General features: G+C 42.4%; 1 long non-coding RNA gene across 2 annotated transcripts in view; it reads left to right on the top strand.

Moving 5' to 3' along the window:
- Window positions 1-249: 249 nt before the first annotated feature.
- The window catches only part of LOC123331334, a 477,797-nt gene continuing 468,320 nt past the window's right edge, over window positions 250-9,726 (top strand). For both annotated transcript variants that reach the window (XR_006547901.2, XR_006547902.2), the window contains exon 1: window positions 250-787. This is a non-coding gene — a long non-coding RNA (uncharacterized LOC123331334). The remainder of the gene's footprint in view (window positions 788-9,726) is intronic.

The following is a 9,726-nucleotide window of genomic DNA, read 5'->3' as shown; positions in this document are numbered from 1 at the left end:
TGACAAAACAACTAATCTCGAGAATATACAAGCAACTCCTATAGCTCAACTCCAGAAAAATAAATGACCCAATCAGGCTGCTTCTAAACTCGAGGCCTGGCCCTGTTCTGATCACTTGGAGGAAACCGTTTTAAAATATGCCCATCGCAGTGGTTCCTGCACAGACGTTCATTCAAGCTGCTGAGTAAGCACCATCACTGCATCCATGTGCTCCAGAAAGTTTCCAACCAGAAGGGAAAAAAAAAAAAAAAAAAAAGAAAATCATTGCTTAGCCATGAAATTAAGCCCTGGAAAACCATAAATTCATTGGAAATTGGATGCAGGCAATTACAATAAAGTTTAGATCCCTTTCCAATTTAATTTAAAATTCTGTTTCAAGTAGAAAAAAACCCTGTAAATGTTGGTAATTGCGCTAGACACAATAATGGCCTAAAGATGTTTATGTCCTAAAATCAGTGAGTAAGTTATCTTTCAAGGCAAAAGGGGCTTTACTGATGTGATTAAATAAGAGTCTTCAGGTGGGGAGGTTAGAGCGGGGTAGCCAGGTGGGCCCAATACATCACAAGTGTTCTTTTAGAAGTGGGGCAGGAAACCCAAAGTCAGTAGTGGATGTGAAGGAGGTAGCGAGAGGCTGTGGTAATGCCGGGAAGCAGCTAGGAGCTGAGGGAGGCAGAAGCTGAAAAGTCCAGGAAAGGAATTTTCCTTCAGAGCTTCCAGAGGGAGCAGCCTGCCGACACCTTAACTTCAGCTCTGTGAGACTGTTTTCGGACTTCAGACCTTCAGAGCTGTAAGAGAACAAATTTGTGTTGTTCTAAGTCACTAAGTTTGGTAATTTTTTTTTTCTAGCATTAACAAGAAAACTATTACAGTTACATAGATATTTTATTATTCTATAATTCTATGTAAGTGAATTTTTTATTTTAAAAAATGGCTGCATTATGGGGTATTATGAACTTTCTTTCCCTAAAAATGGTGATTAAGAAAATCCTTTTTTATTTCAACACCATTATCAACCCGGAAAATTTTTAGAAATAACCAGCCTGTAGAGGTTATGAGTAAACTGTGATTTGGTCTGAGTTGGCTGTGCCACCTACTTGGCACAGAGTGCTGCATTGTCATGGCAAGTTCTCAGAGAGTTTGTGTTTAGCTGTTTGTTTTGGGGAGTCAGAAATGTGTACCTTCAAATCCTGGTTCTGCAACTTCTTGTAACTTTGGGTAAGAATTTAACTTTCTAAGCTTTGGATTCCTTATACAAAAGAGAGGGATCTCAGGGGTGTTGTGAAGGGTATGTGAAGTATGCATGCAAAATACTTAGCAGAGTTTCCAATAAAAGTAACTACTGCTGGTTGGCTAAAGCTACAGTAGGCTTGGCCATGGTCCACCAATGTTTGTTACTTGTAATTACATCTGAGCTACCCCTGATAGGCCATGGATGAACCTAAAGTATCTAGGCAATGAGAAATCTAATGATAATCAGCTGCAAAGAATAATCTTAAGTGTGGAAAGAAATGGTATCTTTTTTTTTTTTCATTTTCTTTCTTTTTTTTTTTTTAATTTTATTTTATTTTTAAACTTATTACATAACTGTATTAGTTTTGCCAAATATCAAAATGAATCCGCCACAGGTATACATGTGTTCCCCATCCTGAACCCTCCTCCTTCCTCCCTCCCCATTCCATCCCTCTGGGTCGTCCCAGTGCACCAGCCCCAAGCATCCAGTCTTAAAAGCGTGTATGTTCTTTGAAAACACCGTATTCCCCCAATGGTGAGATGTGTATCCAGTCTGTTCTCTGTGTGGCAAAAAACACTGCCTGATGTGCTTAGTGTGTGGGAGGTCATTCTTCCTTACAATATATTAATCTCTCAGCAAAAGATAACATTCTGCCTTGTTTTGCATTAGGGAATTAAATAACTAGGTGATTGTTGACATGAAAAAAATAGTACTGTTACAATATTGGATGTAATTATGCTATTGTCTGATTGGGGACTGCTGCTTAATTTCAACGGAGAGGCAATGGCACCCCACTCCAGTACTCTTGCCTGGAAAATCCCATGGATGGAGGAGCCTGGAAGGCTATAGTCCATGGGGTCGCTGAGGGTCGGACACGACTGAGCGACTTCACTTTCACTTTTCACTTTCATGCATTGGAGAAGGAAATGGCAACCCACGCCAGTGTTCTTGCCCGGAGAATCCCAGGGATGGGGGAGTCTGGTGGGCTGCCGTCTATGGGGTCGCACAGAGTCGGACACGACTGAAGTGACTTAGCAGCAGCAGCAGCTTAATTTCAAAAGCATTTTTTTTTGCTGTCTCGTACACAGGGTTATTGTTACCATCTTTCTAAATTCCATATATATGCGTTAGTATACTGTATTGGTGTTTTTCTTTCTGGCTTACTTCACTCTGTATAATAGGCTCCAGTTTCATCCACCTCATTAGAACTGATTCAAATACAGTTATGTAAAGTTTAAAAATAAAATAAAATAAAAAAAAAAGCATTTTTTTTCTTATTTTCTCACTTGTGAAATCAATGCAAAACATTCACTATCCTGTAATAAACTCACTTTATTTCTCCTTATTTCTGAAATGAAGGCCTAAACGTTAATATACAACCTAGAAGATGTACATAGGAGAAGGGAGTCACTTTTTTGGTAGTAAATTTGTAATTTTATTTATTGATTCATTTATTTTTAATTGAAGGATAATTGCTTTACAGTATTGCATTGGTTTATACCAAACATCAACATGAATCAGCCGTAGGTTTACCCACATCCCCTCCCACTTGAACATCCCTTCCACCTCCCTCCCCATCCTACCCCTCTCAACCCTGGTTTGAGTTCCCTGAGTCATACAGCAAATTCCCATTTGCTATCTATTTTACATATAGTAATGTATGTTTCCATGTTACGGTCTTCAAACCTCCCACCCTCTCCTGACCCCAGCCATGTCCATAAGTCTGTTCTCTTTGTCTGTGTCTCCATTGCTGCTCTGCAAATAGGTTCATTAGGACCACCTTTCTAGATTCCATATATATGCATTAGTATGCGATAACTTTTTTTTTTTTTTTTCTGTTTCTGACTTACTTCACTCTATATAATAGTCTCTAGGAAGTCTCTTTTTAAATGCTGCACTGGAAGGTTTCCCAGCCAGGTGTAGTAGTTCTAACCAGGATACCCAAGCACATTAAGACTCACTATGTTCCTCTTTTGCTTTGTCAAGCTCCTAATGGAATTATGGAGCAGTACTGACTCAGAGTTGAAAGGCCTGGTTCTTGTCTCAGCTTCACTATCAACCAAACATTGCGACCATGGGCATCAGTATCGTCATCAGGTCCCAGGTGTCATTGGTAAAATCAGGAGCTGAGTTTCAATTTGTGTGTTTACCTTGGCAAGTTTTGCAACATGAGTATGCCTGTATTCTAACTTGCTACTCTTTTAAGTTGGCTCATTTTAAATTTTTTTAAAGGAAATGTTCTATCATGACTGCAAATTAAAAAGAAAAGATGCAACATCACAAATAGCAGGTAACCATAAAATGAAGACATGAAAATAAAGCCTTGTTAATCCAAGATAGACAAGGTAGTCTGAAGATTCTGGGACACAGGCTTCTCTGTAAAAGGCAATTTAGAAAGTGCAAGAGAGGTGTTGGAGATATATTAGCACCAAACTGAAACCTTCTCCTGGACCAGAGAGGCTGGAAGAGAGTTGAAGAGAGAGTGATATCTCACCATGTGACTCACTGTTATTTAATGTTCTGTGTATTCCCTACAACTTATCATTTTCTAGTGGAATGTATCCCATGCTTTGGGAAGCACTCAACTAGGTTAGTTCAACAGTGTTCCACTGGCAAACATTTTGACCCCCAGATATTATCAAGTCATACAGAAAGGCAGACATGCTCAGATGGCAAGAAATTATCTTCCAAGGGAATTCATGATGGGTAGAGAAGTTTCTCTGCTGGGGAAATGTGGATTGGGCCACATCTCCTCTTGTGCAGTGAAGTTTGGAAACATGACCCGGAGCAGTGGAAGTGGCTGACCTTCTCCCTGGGAATCCAAATTCAGGAGCCCATTGTCTGAACAAATACACATATGAAGGTACTGAATAAATGAAGAAAAATTTGCAGCCCCTCACCGTTGACTTGGGTTACTTCTGTTATTTTAAATATGGAGAAGCTTATAGTTTTTATGTAATATAAAGACCAAAAGAAGTTTATGAAATGTTTACAAGCCATAGAAGGCTTCCCCAGGTGGTGCTAGTGGTAAAGAACCGGCCTGCTAATGCAGGAGACATAAGAGACCCAAGTTTGATCCCTGGGTCAGGAAGATCCCCTGGAGAACAGAATGGCAACCCACTCCAGTATTCTTGCCTCCAGAATCCTGTAGACAGAGAAGCCTGGTGGGCTACGGCCCGTGGGTCACAACGAGTCAGACACAACTGAAGTGACAGCATGCACACATAAGCCATAGAAAATGGATTAAACTTGGATGCTGATCTTTTGCTACAGATTAATCTGTTTGTCATGGAATTGTGTACTGACTGCTGTATTTGACATCCATCATATATTAAATGATTCTTACCCTGAAATATCAAAATCGAGTGGAGGAGAGTTGGGAGCAAAAGGAGAAACCCACATGTGCTAAAGATCAAAGATTTGATCAGCAGGCAGGTGAGGGATAGTGTTTTGGAAGCAAAGGTGATTAAGATCCCCAGTGTAAGCGTGACTCTGTGGGACACTCATAACTCTTACTGAAGGGGACGGAGCTAGCTGGGCCAAGGTTAAACTAACTCTTCCTTCTTGTTAGGGATGTGAGGAGATATATTAGAACACCAGACTAGTAGGTAGCCTGGCAGCTGAATATCAAGTCAGAGAGTTGAGTCCTGTGTAGGGTGGGGGTAGTGGCTACTTGGGGAGACGTCTGTTTTGAGGGAATGCTTTCAGTCAGGACTTGGAGGCATGAAGATGGATGGGGTTGGTCATAGACCTGCCCCCTAGAGGAAAGGAGTTTGCATGAATTAAGGCAAAGGTTCAAGCCCTCTAAGTAACTGGCTGCGGTCGAGGGCCCACTTCAGTCTTTGAGATAGACTAGAGAGAGATTGGGATTGGAAACCAGTAGAGTGGGGACTGGTTATACATTCAATATGGCAGAAAGATGAGTCTACCATGTAGGACTGGGTCCACCTATTGCTAGTGGCTGATGTGATGTGGGCATGGGGTGATTCCTAATGGGCCACCAGCTTGACTTCTCCCTGGCTCGGGGTGTGGTGAGACTAAGCTAATAGTTAGTATTCATGACAGGTGGCCCAGACTCTGATGGGACATGAGAATTCCTTAGTCACTAGTTATAATCCAAAACACATGTACTTCTGGGGGGTACATTTACATTAAGAATAGCTAATGTTGACTTGAGCATTACTATATGCCAAGCACTGTGCAAAATAACCCTTCCACATACTTTATATCTTATAATTACAAAGCAACTTTAATAGGCAAGTGCTATCATTACTGAGCAAATAAATGAGAGAGGTTAAGTAATTTGCCCCAAGTCACATCGGTAATAGTGGTAATGTTGGAATTCTAATTTGAGTTGTGGCATCTGGACAGCCTGTGTTCTTAAACCGCTCAGGTATATCACCCCTGCAAGTCCCGAGTCTCTCAGAATTGACCCCATTAGTTACGGGAGACAGGACCCTGGGGAGAAAAAGACTTTGGGCTTGACTGCCTCCCCCTGAAAGATGCCCCCTCTTGGCCCAGCAGCAGCAGATGGACTAGTGTCCATTTCTGTGGGGTTCAGAAAACTGTTTTGCACTCCATCATCCCTGCCTCTTTGTGGGAGCCCATTTGGCATAAACCAGGCTGCTTCTGCTTTTGTAGCGGGGCTGCCTTGACCATAAGTGGAAAATCCATTACCTCTTACTGTGAGGAGTCTGCAATGCTCAGTTCAGTTCAGTCGCTCAGTCTTGTCCAACTCTTTGCGACCCCTTTAATTGCAGCATGCCAGGCCTCCGTGTCCATCACCAACTCCCAGAGTTCACTCAAACTTCTCCAACACCACAGTTCAAAAGCATCAATTCTTTGGCACTCAGTTTTCTTCACAGTCCAACTCTCACATCCATACATGACCACTGGAAAGACCATAGCCTTGACTAGACGGACCTTTGTTGGCAAAATAATGTTTCTGCTTTTGAATATGCTATCTAGGTTGGTCATAACTTTCCTTCCACAAAGTAAGCGTCTTTTAATTTCATGGCTACAATCACCATCTGCAGTGATTTTGGAAATCAGAAATAAAGTCTGACACTGTTTCCACTGTTTCCCCATCTATTTCCCATGAAGTGATGGGACTGGATGCCATGATCTTCGTTTTCTGAATGTTGAGCTTTAAGCCAACTTTTTCACTCTCCACTTTCACTTTCATCAAGAGGCTTTTGAGTTCCTCTTCACTTTCTGCCATAAGTGCAATGCTACCTCAGTAGAAGAAATAAGCTACACAATTTTACCCATTACTTTGAAAAATTGGTAAGAAGCTCGGGTGAGAGAGGACAAAGCAAGTGGATCAGACATTGATATTGGGCTCTGTCATTGAGAACAAACAATGGCACCAAGACAGAGGAAGAACAGAGCAAGTGGGAATGGTCCTAGCAAGTGGCTGACACACATGCATGGGCCAGTGAATTTCAGACCAAAACTAGTTATCAGTGGCAACACTGGACTGATTCCCCTCCCTCAGCCCCTCCCCCCCCACCCCAGCCAACTGGACAGCTTAACCAGGTGTTCATTATCAGTCCTGTACCGTTCCTCCTCTTTATCAGCTACCCCAGCAAGAACGATGAATAGAGTACAGACAAGTGCATGCTCAGTTGCTGAGTTGTGTCTGACTCTTTGTGACCCTATGGACTGTAGCCTGCCAGGCTCCTTTGGCCATGGAATTTTCCAGGCAACAATACTGGATTGTTGCCATTTCCTCCTCCAGGGGATCTTCATGATCCGGAGATCTAACCTGTGTCTCCTGCATTGACAGGTGGGTTCCTTTACCACTGGGAAGCCCCACAGGCAAGTGACCACTTGAATAATTACAATCAGAAGCCTAACACATAAGATTGTGTAAATTAATGTAAATCGGTGATTCTCAACCCTGGCTACACATCAGAATCACTTTGGGAGCTTTTAAAAACTATGAATGCTTTGGCTCCACCCCCAGATGTTCTGATTTAATCAGTGCTCAGGCATAAGTGGCTTTTAAAGCTCCCTGGGTGACTTTAAAAGTACAGTCAAGTTTGAGAGCCTTTGTGTGAATCATTCCAAGTAAATGTTTCTTTGATTTCTCTGGGAGGAAGCATTTCTCCCTAGCAGTATTGTCTAAAAATGAAAATCAGAGTAAAGAGTCCTGCTTGGGGGCTGTGCTTGGGCATTTTCATGTTGATTGTTTCCAATCATGTCTGTGCTGCCCCAGCTCACTTGTCCCTTCTGTCATGTGGGTGCACGCATCACCTTGGCAGAATGTTAGACCCTATGAGAGAAAAGAGAGGGAAGCAAGAGAATCTGTAATGCCTGGCAGATAGTATGTCCTTATTAAGTGTTTGTTGAGTGAATGTGAGGAGAGAGGGGGACGATCCATTCACTTTAGACTTTTACATACTCAATGTGATAGATTTTATATGTCAACCTGTTTGGGCACACGGTGCCCACAATATTTGGAAAAACTGTCAGCCTTAATGGTTGCTGGAACCAATTCCTTATAATAAACCCCATACATGTACCTGTGTACATGGACCTACACCACTGGTTCTTTGGGGAACACTAACATAGTTAATGCTTCATTGTCTATGAAAAATCAAAAGGTTGGGTGTTTCTGTGAGAGTGTACTTGGATTAGTTTAACATTTAAATTGATGGACTGAGTAAAGCAGAGTGCCCTTCCTAGGTGGGTGGCCCTCATTCCATCAGTTGAAGGCATGACGACAACAAAAAGGCTGACCCTCCCCTGAACAAGAGGGGCTACTTGCTGGACTGCCTTTGAGTTGGGATAGAGACTTTTTCATGCCTTTAATCCAAAACTGAAATGTTGGCAACTGCTGATCTCAAATCTGCTAGCATTCAGTTTAAATTACAGCACCAGCTCCCCTGGTCTGCAGCTTGCCAACTGCAGAAATTGGGATTGCCAGCCTTAGTGGCTGCTGGAAACAATTTCTTATAAGAAACCCCATACATGTACATGCATGCATGTATATGCACCACTGGTTCTTTGGAGAATGCTAACACACCCACTCCAGTGTTCTTGCCTGGAGAAGCCCAGGGACGGGGGAGCCTGGTGGGCTTCTGTCTATGGGGTTGCACAGAGTCGGACACGACTGAAGCGACTTAGCAGCAGCAGCAGCAACACATTTAGTTCTTTATTGTCTATGAAAAATCAAAATGCTATTCATTTCATATCAGTACTTTCTGTAAGAATTAGTGGTTATTACATTTTTTATTCTCAACCTCTTCTAGAATGAATTCCAGGATGTAAAAATATTCAATCTGACAAATTGAGGAGCTCATGTGTCAAAACTGAGGTAAACACTTTGGATAGATAAATGAGACAAATTATCTGTCCCTCTTCAGCGTTCCCTCTTCTAAAGAGAGACAAATAATCATGAAAAAGTACAAGAGGTTATTGGCATTTCAGTAGAAGAGTACACAGGTTATAGATGGGCTGGGAGTAGCCGTTTCACTCAAAGAGAGCTGAGGGAGCCTTCACTGTGCCGGCTGGAACCTCAATGTTGTGCTCCGTTGTGTCTGACTCTTTAGAGACCCCTTGGATTATATTCTTCCGGGCTCTTCTGTCTATGTGATTTTCCAGGCAAGAATACTGGAGTGGGTTTCCATTTCCTTTTCCAGGGGATCTTCCCAACCCAGAAATCAAACCTGCGTTTCTTGCGTCTCCTGCACTGGCAGGTGGATTCTTTATCACTAGCACAAGAAACCTCAACATTGATTTTATTTTCCTCATATTCTCTTGCATGACACAGGGGGTAGCTACCTCAGAAGTGGCCAGACCACTGAGCAGAGTACTGGGGACATTAGTGCTAGATAGGCTTTTTTTCTCCCCTAAGTAGGACAGACATAAGAGGACTGGCACTGATGTTTCCTGAGTGAGTGCCAGAAACCATACTCATCCTCCAGCTTGGAGAGGGCTGGTAAGGCGACTGATACAGGGCAATTGGGTGGCCATCAGTCTCGAGGGCACTTGATAGTAGAGGAGAGAAAAGAGGAGTTTCTAATATAAGGATTAGATGTCAGAGAATCTGAGAGCCAGATTTGTTCAGCAGTGGAGTTTGGAAATTCAAGTGACTCCAGAACTAAAGGCAATAAGCCTCTACTCTGAATTTTCTTCTCTATCGGATAGTCACCAGATGACAAGTGACTCTGTTGGCTGATGTTAATCAGTAGGAGGGAACTGTATGATTGCTTACATTTGTCTGATCTGACTTGCTACAAGCACCAAAATGCTCGAAAAGTCCAGGTCCTTCTGAGTCAACAGACAACAGGTGTCTTCAAGGGACTGCAGATGGAGGGCCTCTTTCATGGGAGGCTGTTGTCTCCCATCTCTCCTAACTGTACCACTAGCTTGCAATCATATGATTAAGGGGTTAATAATTTGGAAGCGGGCAACACTGAAAAGGAACAGAAAAATATGCTTGTTCTAGAAGAAGGAACTTGTTTGTTTTCTTGTCAGCCTGAAAACAT

The sequence above is a fragment of the Bubalus bubalis genome, chromosome 23, assembly GCF_019923935.1.
Source record: "Bubalus bubalis isolate 160015118507 breed Murrah chromosome 23, NDDB_SH_1, whole genome shotgun sequence".
Classification (NCBI taxonomy): Eukaryota; Metazoa; Chordata; class Mammalia; order Artiodactyla; family Bovidae; genus Bubalus; species Bubalus bubalis.
The sequence above is the reverse complement of the archived record's forward strand: the minus strand, read 5'-3'. Positions and strand labels throughout refer to the sequence as shown.